This window comes from Giraffa tippelskirchi, chromosome 2, assembly GCF_054371585.1.
Source record: "Giraffa tippelskirchi isolate mGirTip1 chromosome 2, T2T-mGirTip1v1.2.pri, whole genome shotgun sequence".
In the NCBI taxonomy this organism is placed as follows: domain Eukaryota; kingdom Metazoa; phylum Chordata; class Mammalia; order Artiodactyla; family Giraffidae; genus Giraffa; species Giraffa tippelskirchi.
Genome location: NC_137276.1, coordinates 60444557 through 60464756, shown reverse-complemented (window position 1 = coordinate 60464756; position 20200 = coordinate 60444557). Strand labels below are relative to the sequence as shown.

The window sequence follows — 20200 nt, the reverse complement described above, 5'->3', positions numbered from 1 at the left end:
GAGAAATATCAATAACCTCAGATATGCAGATGATACCACCCTTATGGCAGAAAGTGAAGAAGAACAAAAGAGCCTCTTGATGAAAGTGAAAGAGGAGAGTGAAAATGTTGGCTTAAAACTCAACATTCAGAAAACTAAGATCATGGCATCGGGTCCCATCACTCCATGGGAAATAGATGAGGAAACAGTGGTAACAGTGGCTGACTTTATTTTGGGAGGCTCCAAAATCACTGCAGATGATGATTGCAGCCATGAAATTAAAATATGCTTACTCCTTGGAAGGAAAGTTATGACCAACCTAGACAGCATATTAAAAAGCAGAGACTTTATTTTGTCAACAAAGGTCCGTCTAGTCAAGGCTATTGTTTTTCCAATAGTCGTGTATGGCTGTGAGAGTTGGACTATAAAGCTGAGCACTGAAGAATTGATGCTTTTGAACTGTGGTGTTGGAGAAGACTCTTGAGATTCCCTTGAATGGCAAGGAGATCCAATCAGTCTGTCATAAAGGAGATCAGACCTGGGTGTTCATTGGAAGGACTGATTTTGAAGCTGAAACTCCAATACTTTGGCCACCTGATACGAAGAGCTGACTCATTGGAAAAGACCCTGATGCTGGGAAAGATTGGGGGCGGGAGGTGAAGGGGACGACAGAGGATGAGATGGTTGGATGGCATCACCGACTCAATGGGCATGAGTTTGGGTAAACTCCGGGAGTTGGTGATTGACAGGGAGGTCTGACATGCTGTGGTTCATGGGGTCACAAAGAGTCGGACATGACAGAGCAACTGAACTGCACTGAAACTTTTTCAAGCTGTTGATGTGATGAGTTATAGTTATTTTTGAATGTTTAACTAACCTTGTGTTTCTAGGATAAGCCATTCCTGGGCACGATATATTATACTATTGGTGTATGTTGATATACACATATTTATTATAGATTTTGCTTCATGTTCCTGAGAAATATTGTTCTATAGTTTAATTTCTCACATAATTCTGGACTAATAGAATACATTGATAAGTATTCCTGTCTTTCCAATTTTCTGGAAAAAATTTGTGTAGATTTGGCATTGTTGTTTTTGAAAGACAAAGTTGCATCACTTGTTCATTCGTGCATTCATGTATTTGTTCATTTAGCAAACATTGTAACTACCTTTTAAATTCTAGGACCTGTGATAGGAGTTACGTTTCAGAAGTGAATAAGTAAGCAGCCCTGAGTATTTCCAAGTTCAAGTAAATTAGTATTCAGTTCAGTTCATTTACTCAGTCGTGTCTGATTCTTTACGACCCCATAGACTGCAGCACGCCAGGCTTCCCTATCCATCACCAACTCCTGGAGTTTACCCAAACTCATGTCCATTGAGTTGGTGATGCCATGCAACCATCTCATCCTCTGTCATCCCCTTCACATGCTGCCTTCAACCTTTCCCAGCATCAGGGTCTTTTCAAATGAATCAGCTCTTCTCATCAGGTGGACAAAGGATTGGAGTTTCAGCTTCAACATCAGTCCTTCCGATGAACACCCAGGACTGATCTCCTTTAGGATGGACTGGTTGGATCTCCTTGCCGTCCAAGGGACTCTCAGGAGTCTTTTCCAACACCACAGTTCAAAAGTATCAATTCTTCAGTGCTCAGCTCTCTTTATAGTCCAACTCTCACATCCATACATGACTACTGGAAAAACCATAGCATTGACTAGACAGACCTTTGTTGGCAAAGTAATGTCTCTGCTTTTTAATATGCTGTCTAGGTTGGTCATAACTTTCCTTCTAAGGAGTAAGCATATTTTAATTTCATGGCTGCAGTCACCATCTGTGGTGATATCAGAGCCCCCCCAAATTAAGTCAGCCACTGTTTCCACTATTTCCCCATCTATTTGCCATGAAGTGATGGGACCCGATGCCATGATCTTAGATTGCTGAATATTGAGCTTTAAGCCAAAGTTTTCACTCTCCTCTTTCACTTTCATCAAGAGGCTCTTTAGTTCTTCTTTGCTTTCTGCCATAAGGGTGGTGTCATCTGCATATCTGAGGTTATTGATATTTCTCCAGGCAATCTTGATTCCAGCTTGTGCTTCTTCCAGTCCAGCATTTGTCATGATGTACTCTGCATACAAGTTAAATAATCAGGGTGACAGTATACAGCCTTGACGTACTCCTTTTCCTATTTGGAAGCAGTCTGTTGTTCCATGTCCAGTTCTAACTGTTGCTTCCTGACTTGCATACAGGTTTCTCAAGAGGCAGTTCAGGTGGTCTGGTATTCCCATCTCTTTCAGAATTTTCCACAGTTTGTTGTGATCCACACAGTCAAAGGCTTTGGCATAGTCAATAAAGCAGAAATAGACGTTTTTCTGGAACTGTCTTGCGTTTTTGATGATCCAGCAGATGTTGGCAATTTGATCTTTGGTTCCTCTGCCTTTTCTAAAACCAGCGTCAACATCTGGAAGTTCACGGTTCACATATTGCTGAAGCCTGGCTTGGAGGATTTTGAGCATTACTTTGCTAGCATGTGAGATGAATGCACTTGTGTAGTAGTTTGAGCACTCTTTGGCATTGCCTTTCTTTGGGATTGGAATGAAAACTGACCTTTTCCAGTCCTGTGGCCACTGCTGAGTTTTCCAAATTTGCTGGCATATCAAGCACAGCACTTTCACAGCATCACCTTTTGGGATTTTAAATAGCTCAATCGGAATTCCATCACCTCCACTAGCTTTGTTCATAGTGATGCTTCCTAAGGCCCACTTGGCTTCATATTCCAGGATGTCTGACTCTAGGTGAGTGATCACACCATCGTGATTATCTGGGTCGTGAAGATCTTTTTTGTACAGTTCTGTGTAATCTTGCCACCTCTTCTTAATATCTTCTGCTTCTGTGAGGTCCATACCATTTCTGTCCTTTATTGAGCCCATCTTTGCATGAAATGTTCCCTTGGTATCTCTTATTTTCTTGAAGAGATCTCTAGTCTTTCCCATTCTATTGTTCTCTATTTCTTTGTATTGATCGCTGAGGAAGGCTTTCTTATCTCTCCTTGCTATTCTTTGGAACTCTGCATTCAGATGGGTGTATCTTTCCTTGTCTCCTTTGCTTTTCCCTTCTCTTCTTTTCACAGCTATTTGTAAGGCCTCCTCAGACAGCCATTTTACTTTTTTGCATTTCTTTTTATTGGGGATGGTCTTGATCCCTGTCTCCTGTACAATGTCACAAACCTCTGTCCATAGTTCTTCAGGCACTCTGTCTGTCATATCTAGTCCCTTAAGTCCATTTTCGACTTCCATTGTATAAGAATAAGGGAGTTGATTTAGGTCATACCTGAATGGTCTAGTGGTTTTCCCCACTTTCTTCATTTTAAATCTGAAATTGGCAATAAGGAGTTTGTGATCTGAGCCATAGTCAGCTCCCAGTCTTGTTTCTGCTGACTGTATAGAGCTTGTCCATCTCTGACTGCAAATCAGATGTAATCAATCTGATTTTGGTGTTGACCATCTGGAAATGTTCATGTGTAGAGTCTTCTGTTGTGTTGTTGGAAGAATATGTTTGCTATGACAAGTGCATTCTCTTGGCAAAACTCTGAGGGCCTTTGCCTTGCTTCATTCTGTACTCCAAGGCCAAATTTGCCTGTTATGCCAGTGTTGATTGACTTCCTAGTTTTGCATTCTAGTCCCCTATAATAAAAAGGATATCTTTTTTGGGTGTTAGTTCTAAACGGTCTTGTAGGTCTTCATAGAACCATTCAACTTCATCTTCTTTAGCATTACTAGTCAGGGCATAACCTTGGATTACTGTGATGTTGAATGGTTTGCCTTGGAAATGAACAGAGATTATTCTGTTGTTTTTGAGATTTCATCCAAGTACTGCATTTTGGACTCTTTTGTTGACTATGATGGCTACTCCATTTCTTCTAAGGGATTCTTGCCCATAGTAGTAGGTATAATAGTCATCTGAATTAAATGTACCCATTCCAGTCCATTTTAGTTCTCTCATTCCTAAAATGTCAATGTTCACTCTTGCCATCTCCTGTTTGACCACTTCCAATTTGCCTTTTATTCATGAACCTAACATTCCAGCTCCCTATGCAATATTGCTCTTTACAACATTGGACCTTGCTTCCATCACCAGTCACATCCACAACCAGGTGTTGTTTTTGCTTTGGCTCCATCTCTTCATTCTTTCTGGAGTTAGTTCTCCACTGATCTCCAGTAGCATATTGGGCACCTTCCGACCTGGGGAGTTCATCTTTTAGTGTCCTATCTTTCTGCCTTTTCATACTGTTCATGAGGTTTTCAAGGCAAGAATACTGAAGTGATTTTCCATTCCCTTTTCCAGTGGGCCACATTTTGTCAGAACTCTCCACCGTGACCCGTTCGTCTTGGCTGGCCCTACACGGCATGGCTCATAGTTTCCTTGAGTTAGACAAAGCTGTGGTCCATTTGATTAGATTGGTTAGTTTTCTGTGATTGTGGTTTCTGTCTCTCTGCCCTCTGATGCCCTCTCTCGGTGCCTACCTTCTTACTGGGGTTTCTTTGAACTTGTATGTGGGGTATCTCCTCACGCCCTCACTCCTACCCTTGGTGCTGGAGTGGAGAGTGGTGGTTACATGGTGCTTGAGTGGCCAGCGGCCAAGAGGAGATATCCCACATCCAAATTACAATGAAGTGGGAATAATAATAATAATGAAATGATGAGCTATGATACAGTGAGATATGGGTGCTGGATGTATACTAAATAGTGCACAGGAAGAACAAAGAAGAAGCCACTAATTCTGCCTGAAGGAAATCTAGGTTAACTATCTAGATCTTTGCCATATAAGACCCGAGTTCATGTTTGTTGTTATTGTGGGTGCGACAGCTTTTGTTGCTTTTCCACAGCCATGTTGGCCTCCTGAAACATTTCACTGTCATCCAGGAGGTTGCAAATTCATTGTTTTAGTTAATTAATGGAGGCTTTTTGGAAATTAGTGCTCTCCTGTTATTAATTTTCAGTTAAAGTTATCTATTGTGATTTCCATTTTAAAAATAGATGTTGTCTACTTGATTTGCTTGTTACTCTTTGGTAGTAAAATATAGCTATAATGGCTCTGTGGAGTTGTCAGTTATTTAAGTATCCATGCATATTTAGGTAAAGCCTGGATGGCTTGGCATTATTTTAACATGACTAAATGTGTCATAAAAATTTTTGTTCCAAGTGTATGCTGTAAACGCATGTGCTCAATTTGGGGAACAAAATAGAACTTAGGTTTCAAAACATAAATGCTTAGCATGTATTGTACTTATTTTTCCCTGTATGCTGAGCACAGTGCTAGGACCTCAAAGAATGCATTAGACACATCAGATTACCTACTCTCATGGAGCTTAGAATCTGGTGCATATTCATTTATTCATTAACCTAAGAATATAAAGGCTTCTGGTGTGCCAGACCCTATTGACAGATGCTCTGCTTTGCCATGCAGATGAAAACATCCATATACTATTGTATCTGGTACATAGTCAGACCCTAACAAATACTTAACTGACTATAAAATTACCCTTTCTACTCTCTTTAACATATGAAGATATCTTATATTAAGGAAGAATATGGAAGGAAAAACTGTGTTGTTTTTGCTCACTCAGATACATGTTTTCTTCCTGTTTGGGGACTACAATATTAGTCTTCATTTCACTCAACCCTTGCAGTTATATATGGTTAAATGAGTATGTTTTAGGCAAAGCAGTGGAGATGGAGTTAGTGGAGGTGATGGTGTCATTTCTAACCAAGGCTTTCGAAAAGTGGCTGTTGTGTCCTTTACTTTTTCTTCAATAGGACTGATAACATGTAGCAGGACTTGGTAGGAGATGGGAGAACTACAAGAATCAGGCATGGCAGAAGATTCTTAGAGGAACCTTCCTGAGTAAGGAAGATATAAACTTCTATTGTGTTAAGCCACTGAAGTTGTAGGGCTTGTTTGTTATAGCAGCTTGCCTAATTCTTACTAATACAGTAGTAGGACAGTTATAAGATGGCTCATTCCTGTAACGATTATGACAAATTGTCAAGGCATATCCAAGGTAGGTTATCATTTGGCAATGATAATACACATTATTCAGTAGCTGATATTCCTCAAAGTTATCTTACAAGGCATGCTGCTGCTGCTGCTGCTGCTGCTGCTGCTGCTGCTAAGTCGCTTCAGTCGTGTCCGACTCTGTGCGACCCCATAGACAGCAGCCCACCAGGCTCCGCCATCCCTGGGATTCTCCAGGCAAGAACATTGGAGTGGGGTGCCATTGCCTTCTCTGACTGGGCATGAGGGTTGTATAAACAAGGATTATTATTCTCATTCTAAACATGAAAACTGAGGTTCATCAAAGTCATGTGACCTGCCAAAATTCTGAAGCCTAGAATACAGAAGAATCAATGCTAGCACTGAGATACTCTGTTTCTTATTATTGTCCTCTTACTCTCTACTACCTTCATTATAGATTTACCACCTTTGTTATTAGGTTGGTGCAAATAAAACCGTAGTTTTGGACCATGAATTTTAAATCATTATAACTAGGCTCAAGCACATCTTTATTAATCAGAATAGGAACCATTACAATCAACACATTTTTGCCAATGAGAAATAAGTTTGCTTATTCCTGTAGCATAAAAATCCATGCCTTGGGATTCAGTGAACTCTTGGAAAACCTTTTCTACATCCTGCGGTTGTGAAAGTATTTTCCCTGCAAAAAGTTGTCGAGATGCTTGAAGAAGTGGTAGTTGGTTGGCAGGAGGTCAGGTGAATATGATGGAGGAGGCAAAAATTTGTAGCCCAATTCGTTCAACTTTTGAAGTGTTGGCCATGTGACGTGTGGTTTGGCGTTGCTGTGGAGAAGAATTTTGGCCCTTTCTATTGACCATTGCTGGCTGCAGACATTGCACTTTTCAGTGCATCTCATCAATTTGCTGAGCATGCATCTCAGATATAATGGTTTTGCCAGGATTCAGAAAGCTTTAGTGGATCAAATGGACAGCAGACCACCAAACAGCGATATGCCCTTATTTTGGTGCAAGTTTGGCTTTGGAAAGTGCTTGGGAGCTTCTTCTCAGTCCAACCACTGAGCTGGTTGTCACCAGTTGTCATATAGAATCCATCTTTCATCACACATCACAATCTCATTGAGAGATGGTTCGTTATTGTTTAGAATAAGAGAAGACAACACTTCAAAATGATTTTTTGATTTGCCGTCAGCTCATGAGGCACCCACTTATCAAGCTTTTTCACCTTTTCAATTTGCTTCAAGCACCGAACAACCATAGAATGGCCAACATTGAGTTCTTCGGCAACTTCTTGTGTAGTTGTAAGAGGATCAGCCTCGGTGATGCTCTCGGTTGTTGTCAGCTTCCTAACTTCTCATGACCAGCCACTACTTTCCTCATCTTCAAGGGTCTTGTCTTCTTTGCAAAAATTCTTGAACCACCACTGCACAGCGCATTCATTATTAGTTCCTGGACCAAATCTATTGTTGATGCTGTGAGTTGTCTCTGCTGCTTTACAACAGATTTTGAACTCAGAAAAGAAATTCACTCAAATTTGCTTTATGTCTAACATCATTTCCATAGTCTAAAATATAAAATACATAGCAAGTAATAAATCCTTAGTAAAAAACAATAAAGTGAGAAATGTGTATTAAATTGATGTGTAACATAACCACATTTACTTAAGAATATATTCCAATATCAAATGGCAAAGTTAAACACGCAAAACCTCAGTTACTTGTGCACCAACCTAATATATTTGTACCTAAAATTATTAGTGATTTGTTTTGCATTTTATCTATTGGCTTATTGCCTTTCTTCTGCCACTAGGTTGTAGTGTCCATGGACTGAGACTTTATCCACCACTGTATCACCATCTGTGAGAACATTAACTGGCACACAGTAGGATCTCAGTAAATAATTGTGTGATGGAAGAAGCATGACTCAATAATTGCTAATAACCTTTATTAGTCAGGCATATTATAATGCAAATTAAACATGAACCTTATACATTTTTGTGAAGGTATGATGGAAGGAAGGAAAGAAGGGATTATGTTGGTCTAGTATCTAATCAAAATTTGAATTTGCTTGTTAAGTCTTTTTTTAATCCAGTTCAGTGGTTCTCAAGGGTAACCTCCAAGATCAGCAGTATCGGCACCACTAGGAAACTTGTCAGAAATGAAAACACTGGAGCCCTCACCCAGACCCACTAAATGAGAAGCTGTATGGGCAGCCCCAGTGATCTGCAACAAGTGGTCCATGTGATTCTGAAACCAAAGAATCAGTGATCTAGAACATACCTCCCACCCTTCCTGGTTTTGATGACATTTAGTTGTTTTCTTTTTTTTTTTTAAGCCTGGGTCAGTTTCATTGTAGAATGTCCCACATTCCAGATTTTTATGATTGCTTTCTCATATTTGGTTCAGGTTTAACATTCTGGCAAGCATGGGAATATTTCATCATGTTGAGAAGCACATGATATTTAACCATCCTTTTTTGTAGTAAATGCTAAGATTGATCATCAGTGAACATGGTTATCACAATATTAATGTAATGTAGAGGTATATGTTCCCCTTTATAATGAATAAGTAATCTAAATAGTGGCAATTCGACACTGTGTGAATATTTTCTTCCTTGAAAAACTTTCACCCAGTAGTTGTCACATCAATTGATAATTTTTGCCTGAATCACTATGTTGGAGTATGGTGATTTTTCTAATTTTGCTTTCTTTCTGCATTAAACAGTTGATGTTCTTTAAATAAGAGCTTTCTGTCTTCTCTTGCATTTATTTCTTTATGTGTTTAAGTATCACTATGAATTTAAATTTTTTAAAATTCATTGTGGCAGGTTAATTACTATCATTATTCTCTTTGATATTCACATAGTGCCAAATTGGGTCAGAGCGAGCCTCTTTGAGCCACTGACTGTGTTCTTCTCTCCATTCTGGAACAAGATGCTCCAGGCTCACTTGTACATTTCCTGCCCACAAACTGAACTAGAAACCAGGGTTTCTTGAAGAAACACTAGTTATTGGTAGAAAATACTTTTTGGAAACCAGTATCCAGATGCTAGATATCCTACGTAAATATGTGTACACATGCATTCATACATGTATAATTTTTAATTATGCTTTCCTATAAATACCCCCAAATTTAAATTCATGGAGTCACCTTCATCTTCCTCTTCTTTATCTTCATTTCCTTCTTCTTCTCCTCCTCCTGCTTCTGTCTTCCTCCATCCCCCTCCCTGTCCTCCTTCTCCTTCTTCCTCCTTCTTGCGTCTCCTCTTCCTTCTTCCTCTCCTCCTTTTAACTTCAAAGCCAGTGGCATTGCCTCTCTATGATTGTTATTCCATATCTCCCTCTTTGACCACAGCCTTTAAAATTTCTCCCTTGAAGGACGCACATGATTAGACTGAGCCCACCCAGAAAGAACAGGGTGTCTGCATCCTGGGTCTGTGTCCTTAACCACTTCTACAAAGTCCCTTTTGCCATGTAAGGTATCATATTCACAGGTTCTGAGGTTCTTAGCACGTGGACATCTTGGGGACTATTTTATGCTCCCTACATCTTCTCTCTCTCTTTGTTTTGTTTCCTTTCTCTCACAGTGAAAACTGTGACTTCCAACCACTTCAATATATTTGCACATTTCTTCTATCCTACAATATATGAATAATAACTTGAGAATTGTAATAACACTAACACTAATGACAATAAGCCTACAAAGTAATGCTCAAGCTTTCTTTTCAGTTTTTGTTAGTGATGGTGGTGTGCTCGGATACCTCTCACTCAGGTGTACAGTTGAAGGACTGTCAGTTTGGTATATGATTAGGTTCATTTCTGTTTGTACCCAGTTTTTTTACCATCTTTTTTTACCATCTTTTTAAAGAATTTGTTCATTTATTTTTAGCTGTTCTGGTTCTTCATTGCTGTGCTGGCTTTTCTCTAGTTGCAGCAAGCAGGGGCTACTTTCTAGTTATGGTACTCAGGCTTCTCATTGCAGTGGATTCTCTTGTTGCAGAGCCTGGACTCTAGGGTTCATGGGCTTCAGTAGTTGCAGCATGTGGGCAACTTATAGTCATGGAGCACAGGCTTTGTTGTTCCACAGCATGTGGGATCTTCCGGGACCAAGGATCGAACCTGTGTCTCCTTCTTTGGCAGGCAGGTTTTTACCATTGAGTCATCAGGAAGCCCCTTCCCATCCTTTTTGATTTATTATATTTTTGAATATGCAAAATATATAAATTTAAAGAGAGATATATCCAGAGGAGTCCCCTCCCAATACCCTTCCCCTACTTTCACCCACCCACCACATACATCATTCTTAGTAGTCTATGGTTTATGCTTTCTATGTTTTTTTTGCAAAACACGTATAAAGATGTGTGTTTATTTTTTAATCTTAATTTACTCCTTTCTTACCTAAAAGTCTATGTACATTTTTGCTCCTTGCATTTTCACTTAGCCCTGAATACTGAATCTGTTCTGTACCTATATGTGTCCAGTAGTATATCCTGGGAGTCACTCACCATCACATGGTCATAGAAATTTTGAAAGGAGTAATAATTAAGCTTTTCGGTATACCTCTGTATCGTTTAACTTATAACAGATATAATATTTGTGACTTAACGTGGATAAAAAGAGAAATACGTACGGAGAAAATGCCCTTTTTAATGCCTTCTACTCACTCATCTCATCACTAATTTTTTTTGTTCTTGTTTGTATAACATTCTGTAGATAATGTTATTGTGTCAAATTTTATTGCAATTATCTGACAAGTTATCTGCCTTTCTGGCCTGTTAGTTGCTCAAATGTAGAAACCGCTCCCATTTCTTTCTTTCTTTTTTTTTTTCTTACGATTTGGCTTTCATCAATTGTCCCTGGCACATAGGGCTTCCCTGCTTACCTATACTGCCTGAAATTCTGTTAGAGATTTATTCAGTTGATCTATTTTTTAGTGGGTGTATTTTTTAAGTAAAATATTTTATCTGAAGTTATGAATCTCATTTCATTGTCAACTTCTGCCATCCTAATGTGATTTAGTTGGCAGAGAACTAGTTGTTTCTTAGAAAAAGTGTAAAAAAATGATGCGTACAGGTTTCTGAGAGAGGATAGTTATGTTTTGATAGTGGAATTAAAGCCCCCATAAAGGCAGGAGGGTATATGACATTTATGGATATTTTAGGAGGGAAGGAGACACACCACGGAAACAAAAAGAGGGAAATGTAAAAAAATTATATCCCTGTGTTAACTATATGAGTTAACACAGCATAGCCAATATGCTTAGATGAAAATAGACATTATATTCACTGGGACAGAAGCAGCCTTTAGAGAGAATTTTCTCCAGATGCTAAGAGGCTGAGGCCCAGAAGTTGACACGTTGCACTGGACAATTGCTATAACCCAGCAACTAGAACCTGACCTTTGGATTCCGCCACACTTGCAAGAGTTGATATGCCCTTTCTCACGCTTCCAAAGGATACTTGGGGAACCAGAGACCCCCACTTCCCTGAGTGTCCTGAGCCACCTCTCATCTTTGAGCTCATCAAAATTGGGCTTCCAGCCTCAGGACTAAATGCACTACATATCCATCCTTCTTGACCTCCTTCAGTCACGTCCTCTGTATTTGTGGAGGTGCATAGTTCAGCCTCAGAGCTTTGTTTAAATTTCAAATCAATAAAGAAAAGTGAGCCAGTAACAAGCACAGTATTAAGTACCATCCATATGAAGAGGTATACCCTCTACCACATTTCTGTTGAAATCCTGAGAAATGTGAATAGGCTGGAGCAAAATGAAAACAGACTAAAAATTATGTCCGAGATCAAAATGCAGTAAGGCAACTTACCTTTGGCAGGTAATCAAGAATTGCTTGACTCTGAGTTCTGATGTGACATAACGATGTCAACATATTCACACCAACACACACACCATGTGCACACACAACACACTTGTGTGTGAGATACACACAAAAAGGACCCACACATACAATTCTCAGCAAGACACACCGAGCATGCATATAACGGTGTATATACAAGTACCATGTGCCCATGTGTAACTTTCATGCACATAAAACATACAGGTGTGCATAAATACATACATGTGAATTGATTCTTAATTGGTTACTATAAAGATGGAACCCTTCCATCTGCCACCTTATCCATACATTTTTATTTTGATGAAAAAATAGCAGTAGAAGGGAGAAAATCTCTCCATCAGAAAATTCAGAGGAAAAAAATTCCCAAGACATTGTCATGTATTTCTGGTTATTTTTGGTGGTTAAGAGAACTATTTGAAAACAAAGAAACCTTTCACAAAGCCTCTAAAATACAAAAGATTTAATAACATTTACATCTGTGTATCAGCCATGTCTGTAATGCGAGTCATGAATAACACATAAACCAGAGCACGGAAAGAACAGAAGTGCTCACACATCATTTAAAATCCAACCCACCCCATCGTCAGTGGAATCAAATACACAGCAGGAGCAGTTCCAGTTGACACACACACAATATAGTCATTGAAAATGAAAACATATTAATTATATTCGTAAGGTTAGGAGAGAACAGGCAGGATCCACTACCTGTTCAACTCTGTTGAAATTCTGTACTGAAAAGTACATCATGAGTTGCTTCCTTATTCTTCTTAAGAAATTACAAAACGAGAGTTTGTGTGTATTTGTCTTGTTTTATTGTTTATTTGAAATCTGCACTTGGGGCTCTGTCCTGCCTCCTTGCTGTGATGAAAATGGTGAGGGAGTTAGCGTAAGAAGATAGATCTTTGTTGCACTGAGTAACTTGCAAAGAAGGAATTCATTGTTGAGCAACAGTATTGTAAAACAATACCTGCATAACTCCAGGTGGTTTATATGGAAACCCATGCTGCTAGGAGAATAGCTGTCTGTTATCAAAACCTAGAGCACACCACATAGCAACATGTTTGAAAGATAGGGAAATCCTTTCGTTCCAATTTGGAGAATGCTCCCAAGCTCGAATTTGGAACTGTACCTTTCCAGATCAGTTTACCAGGCTCCTGTGAATTTCTAGGGATCTTCTAGACTCTCTTGTAAACTGTGAGATCCTCACATTCTGCCACATAGAAGCCTTTGGGGCCATGATGCAGAGGGACTTGTACTGGGACGTGATTTTTGTTGGGTGTTCACATTTGGTATCTGTTTATACTTATTCTCCCAGTGTTTACTTCCAAGAGTCAAGAGAATATTCAAATAATGTAAATTTTAAATCAGTACTTTTGTTTGCTGACTTTTTTTCCCCCAAAGTATAGTTAATTTACAACATTGTGTTAATTACCGCTCTACAGCAAAGTGATTCAGTTATCCATATATATGCATAACTTTTTATGTATTCTTATCCATTATGATTTATCACAGGCTATTGAATATAGTTCTCTGTGCTCTAGAGTAGAACCTTGTTGTTTATCCATCCTGTATTGTTTCCTTGCTTTTGCTCCCATATTTGTTCAGCAAACCTTTCCTCCTCTGGTTGCTATTTCACTTTCTATCTCTAGGCCACCTTCTGTTGGTGCCAGACCACCTCTTGTGGGACCTGAACAGCTTAAGATGAGCTCTATAAATGTCAGGAAATCCCTTCCTCTTTTACTTTGTATCTCGTTTCAGAGTGAATTTTCAAGCATCTCACAGCCTTCACTGCAGCAAAAGGTTAATAGTTGTCTCTTTTTTATGTACTATAAATGGTCAATTTCTAAGGACAGTGTTTCAGGGTGAGTTGAGTGTAATTGCTAAATAATATAGTCATTCTCATTTTAAATGAGTAATACTTTCATTCCCAGTGCTTCTACCTGCACTTGTGTATATGTGTGTATACAGACAGGCATGGGTGAGACCTCCTCTGGGGGGAAGCCACAGCCATTCCATAGGAGTTTGCACATTTAAGCATGTGGATTTTAAATGTTGTGCCACATCCTGGCCCTCTTAGGCACTGCAGATTATGTATAATAGATGACCTGCATTTACAGAGATGTGTGCTATACAGATGTAAATGTTATTATAGCTTTTATATTTTATGTTCTTGTTGAAAGATCATTTTGTCTTTGAATAATATGGCCGTTCAATTTTTTTTGGAGGGGAGGGGGTTATCTTTAAAAGAGGATATGAAATGGATATTGCACATCATATATTTCTTAAAAGTAATTTGGAATTTTAGGGTCTGGGATTGGGGCTGACTGATACACTGCCATGATGAGATATAACCCCTGGAAAATAACAGCACCAGCACATGCCTGCATCTGTCCAATCTCATAATTCACTTTCACATTGGATTATGGATGTCTGCGCTCAGTGAGTCTATCTTCCCTTTAGGTATTATTTCAGCCCTTTGAGATAATAAGGAAAGTTTAATTGCGTTGTTAATTGATTTTTTGCACAACATTATTACCTTGATTGATTGCAGAGTTGATGAAAATGTTAGACACAGGCAGCGTGGAGTATCAGCCCGGGAAGGAGTGGGAGCCTTGTGGAGAATAGATAACCTTGATGTTAAGAGCTATATCCTTCAGATATGTCTTCCCTTGACATATTGATGGCCCTTGAAAAGGGAAAAGCTGATTGTATGCAGAATGCAATCATTAAACCCACTTCAGCTTGCTGTTGATTAATTTGTTTTTTCCTGAAGGATCTAGTTATAGGGAAGGCCTCACTTGTACCAATAGAAGCCATTTTCTAGGCTCTAGCCTGTATGCTTAACCCTCTGGGTGCAGAGGAATAATGAGACTGGCGTGGCCAATACAGGAAGATGGTCTCAGGATGTGTATAAGGTGGACTTGACCCTCACAGACATACTCACCCTCAGCAGCACGACTCTTTTCCCTACCATAGTGCTTATTTCCCCTGAATACCAATTCTTTCAAAATGCCAAGGTCAGGCAGCCTTTTATTGAGACCTGGAAGTAGGATGAAATGAAAGCTTTGGATGCCCAGTAATGCTTACTAACCAGAATTCCAGTGGTTTCTGGAGAAGACATGGCATTTAAGAGTTGTGTTGCACATTAGATAAAACCTTACATAAATTTGCTGCAATGACTGGAGGATTTGGTTTCTTATTGGTGTGTGTGTGTGTGTGTGTGTGTGTGTGTGTGTGTGTGTGTGTGTGTGTGTGTGTGTGTAGGAGGGACTTGTATGTAGAAAGATACAAAGGGATTTTTGGAATCAATTTGTTATATTTTCAGTTACTCCTCTCTCTGGCCTTATATAACTCTTACCAAGAAATGTTTATTGAAAGCTGTCATGGTAACTATAGTTCAGAGCCGTCCTGATGGTACCAAAAATCAGGTTGATTGATCCATTGGACTCCTGCCCTGTTTCCCTCTCCCAAACTCACCCCACTTCATCCATGGCTGCCCAGTCCCAGACAGAGAAGGAGGCTTCACGGGGAAAGGAGTCAGCTTGGCCAGCTGCAGGCCAGAAGCTTTGTAGGTGTGTAGTGATTCTCGAGAGCCCCCATCTTCTAAGGAGAATAGCAGAGTCCTCCTTCTCTCCTCACCCCTACTACGACACTTCTGGAACATTCTGACTTCTTTTTTCCATCTTCTTCCCTTTGTGGCTGTCCCAATATTCATTTAAAGCAAATTTTAATTGTATGGAATTGTTGGAGACCTACAAGTAATTACATTATCTTCCTGGGGTCCTGAGCCCCCCAGGAGAGGTCACATGGGCTTCAGGGCAGAAGAGAGACAGCTCACGGGTCTCCCAGAGCCACGGTGTAGCCTGTACATGGAATTAACACCATGGTCCAAAGCACAGTTACTCCCCAGTCGCCACATACCCCCTCCATTCAGGGCCTTTCTTCTGCTGAACTAATGACTAGCACTCAGGGAGTCTAATATCCAGGGAGTCTGGGCCCTCAATTACTGTAATGGCTTATAATGAGATTTTGGCCAAGTAGCAGGTAGCAGGTTATTACTTCCTGCTCAGCGTGGGCAATGTCTACGCTGTTAATTTGTGTTGCCGAGTGTGGCTCAGAGCTGGGCATCAAACTGTCAGAGCCAGATGTATTCTATTAGGTGGGAGGCTCACAGTAGCCCATGGGCAATTTTTTTTTTTCAATATGGAGGCATGTTAACTCACCACAGGGTGAATCCTGATAAACTCAAACCAGCCAAATAAAAGGGGTAATATTCTAAGCCATCAAAGTAGCATGTTCCAGAGACAGATAACACCTGGTACCACCCGCTGTCAGCAATGTCTGTCTAATCCAGGCCATTCCATTGATAGGCAAAAAGTATACCCCTCTTAATATTGATAGAGAGACTCTGGTGCCTTCATTAAGACTTAATGAGCCTGACTCTAATGAAGGCCCTTATAATATGGTCTTCTATTGTTTACTTTGTCTTTATTTTGGGCAAAAAAAAAAAATGTACACAAGGTTCATATTGCTCTCATAAACTGCTTCCTGCTATTAATTTTTACTTAAACTATAGTTTCTTTGGCATTAGCATATATATATATATATATATATATGCATATATGTGCTTTTTTTTCAAAGCAACTTAGAAGATGAGGAGTTGAAGATCAGGAAGTAATGAAAACCATTTTGACATTTTGCAATGAGAATTGCTAGTGCCCAAGAATTATGCTGTGCTCTCTGCAATGACATACTTCTGGTTATTTTTTTGTACTGGAAACTTCTTTCTGTTAGATCATATATCAGCGGATTCCTTTTGTTTTCTTTTTGGAGAGAGCAATTCAGAGTGTCCTGGAATTAGGAAAGATTATGGTAATATCAGCACAGGAAAAGTTTGTTTGGATTCTAATGAAGGGCAGATGGAGGCTGGACTAACGGGCCCAAGAAGGAAGGTCTTTTCCTCAATTCTTGCAGTTTGAATTATGACAAACTCAGTTGTTATTGGGTCTGCTTAATTTTATTTGAGAGGTTCTTTTTTGCAGCTAGAAGAATGAAAAAAAAGCAACTTGTCTTTATTTTCAATGGCTCTCTTGAGAAATTTTAGCCTGAAGAACCAGACAGAACTGTGGATGCTTTCCCCTCTTTTGATGTGAGCTTTCTAATAGGAACAGACCTGAAACCCAAAAGCAAATTTCTGCTTGAGAGCGAAGCCAAAATTCCCATTCAAACTCTGCAGGGGGACCCCCGCTGCTCACATTTGTTCATATAAGATTCTGTCATTTTAGAGAAAAGCTAAAGACTTTCTGGGAAATTTTTTCTGCAAGTTTTTTTTTTCCTTATGCTTCATAAATTATGGTCTGTAGATTCAGTTCCAATCTACTTATCCAAAAAACTCTTTTCTTCTGTTAATGTAATCTGCACATCACTTAAATTTAAACTTTCATGTTTTTCATTTTGTATTAAAGTGCTGGAGCAGTCTTCTATTATTATTATTTTAGGTAAGGTTTGTTTTCAGACTGTTGTTAGGAAGACAATAAAACCTCCATTTGCTAAAACTCAATACACTAGATTTTTATCTCTAAATGTGAGTGGTCTTGATTCTACATGAAGAAAAGCTAATGTTAAAGGTTTTACTTTTTTAAAGGGGAGGAGGACGGCCCTTTCAGGTTGTCCTAGAACTTTGTTTCTCAACGTGTGGTTCCCCAATCTGTAGCGTCACTGCCACCTGGGAACTAGCAAAACTGCAAATTCCTGGCTCTAGCTCAGACCCACTAAACCAGAAACTTTGAGGTGGGGGCTCAACAATCTGTTTCAACAAGCCTTCCGGGTAACCTGGGTCCCAGGGAAAGTTGGAGAATCACTGTTCTGGGGACAAGCCATACAGTTCCTCCACCTGCCAATGTCTAGGAGTGTGTATCAAACTCTGGGGTTCAGAAGCATCCTGAGATCCTTTCACCCATTCCGCAATAACTAGCCATCTGTTGAGTATCTCGGGAAACAAGGATGAAAAACTGTCATCTCTGCCATTGGGGAGTTCCTGTACAAAAAGAGGTCTTAAGACTTTGAGAAATGTTCACTGAACAGTCTTCCCACTCCAGTGAAACCTCTGAACTGTATTATCCTCACTGTAAATCCTCACGGGTGGTCACTATGAGGTACCTAGTAAAGTACCTGTAAGACAGTGAAACACTGTGAAACATGCATAGTGTTTCACATGTGAGAGAAAACTCAAAAAAGGTTTCTAGTGAAACATGAGTGAATAAGATAATTTAATTAATTAACTGGAACCCAACATTTCCCGAGTGGCAAGTCAATCCCATGACTGTTATATTGGCAAAGTGTGAGGGAAGAAAGCGTGAGAGCCATTTTATTTTTGCTTCACTGACCGTTTGAGTGGACTCTCAGCGGACATGCAGAATCCCACCTGGACTCCACTTTCCTCTAGTCCAGTAGATCCAATCTTTGTTTACTCCCTTTTTCTTGTAGAATCCACTCACTTATTTGAATTCTAAAAAAATTCTATTTTAAAATACCAGCTCTTTCAAAAATAATGATATGCTCAAAATCTCTGGAAACCCATGAATACCTCTCTTCTCCTAAAAGGAGGTGGTCGTTTGTTGCTCTCAGCATGAAAATAATCACTAGCCCATGTGCCAGAGGCCAGTGATGGGGACTACATGATGATCAAACAGAAGCTGGAATAAGTTTTATTTTTATTTGAGTCATTTCTAACTCTGTTTACTATTTTTTCATTACTTTTTGTTGGAGTATAGTTGATTTACAATGTTGTATTAGTTTCAGGTGTACAACAAAGTGACTCAGTTATGCATATACATGTATCTACTCTTTTCTTTTTCAGATTCTTTTCTCATATAGGTTATTACAGAATACTGAGTAGAGTTCCCTACCTTTACAGTAGGTCCTTATTAGTTATCTATTTTATACATAGTGGTGTCTGTGTGCTAATCCCTATCTCCTAGATTTGTCTACCTCTCTTTTCTGATTAACCTGGGCAGATACTCTAAGAGGGAAGACAACCTTTGGGTGGAAGGCAGCCAGGATTTGCATGGATGGAGTACACATGCTTTTTGTATGTTTTATTGACCCAGTTTTTCTTTAATTTTTATGTTTTTCACTTTTTTTTTTTTTTGCTATCAAATGATGATTAGTAACTCCATAGTATTGAACGGCTTATTTCCTTGTAGACTTCCCTGATAAAAACAAACTTTTTCTAAGAAGTATGGGAACCTATCTCTGTTTATCTTTGCATGCTTCTTTACATTTATGCAGATGATATGCAAATATCCCCAAACCCTGAGCCTGGAAGACTAATTAGAGCAACTGATGGTAAAGAAAATTAGTCCCTGAAATCCAGACCAGAGGCATCCAAAAGGAGGGGTGAGCAGTGGGGGGTGTCTGGTAACCCCATTTCCAGGAAGTTTTCAGCACAGATTGAGCAAACATGACGTATTGATCATTACAGAACCTATAACTGGTGACCAAAAGCCCAGTGTGACTTTAATGGCCCTCCTTGAATCCTGGCCATCAGTTATTTATTTATTTATTTAAGAAAGCAGCTGTTTTTCCTAAATTCATGCTGCCCTCTAGTGGCCACACTCCCAACCTCATGTAAAGGGTGGAAAAGATGAATGTGGAAATCATGGTAGGGATGGCAGAGGTGATAAAGGGGTGAAAAAAAATTTTTTTTCCTTTTATCTCTCCTATCTGGAAGATTTATGAGTTCTTCAGTCAAAAACTGAATAAATAAAAATGAAGCCGTACCACGTGACCACTGTCCATTTTGACTGACAGCCTGGCTGGTGGGCTGTCCGTCAGCAAGCAGCACAGAGTGATCTTCATGAATCTGAACTCATTTGCATCCCATCTTGGTGTGCGCTTGGAATGCAGCCCATCTCAGATCCATTAAACCCTACTTAGAATAGGGAGGTGGGAAGAGGGGAACACAGACCAAACTGGCTTTAAGGATTCAAGTTTCCCTGGTGGAAAAGTAGGTATGAATCAGGTTGTGGATCTTTGACATTCTTCTATCCTAAGGGCAGTGTCCTATAATTCAGAGGGATTTGTACTAGAAAGATAGCATTGCTGGGACTTTGGAGGTTCAGTAGTGAGGAATCTGCATTTCCACTGCAGTGGGGCATGGGTTCGATTCCTGAACTGAGACCCCACAAGCAAGCAAGAAAGATAGCATTGTAGCTGTATGGTGCCTGGTCTGGTACTGTGACCTTGGGGAAGCCCCTTAGAACCTCCTCCTGGTCCTTTACTGAAAATGAAGATCTTTAAATTCTGTCTCAGTGAGAACTCTTCAATACCTTAAAGAAATAC

At 39.6% G+C, this 20200-nt stretch overlaps 1 protein-coding gene across 26 annotated transcripts in view; it reads left to right on the top strand.

The window, feature by feature from the left end:
- The window catches only part of LRMDA (leucine rich melanocyte differentiation associated), a 1316989-nt gene that overhangs the window by 1091667 nt on the left and 205122 nt on the right, over positions 1-20200 (top strand). The gene's annotated exons all lie outside the window — the stretch shown is intronic.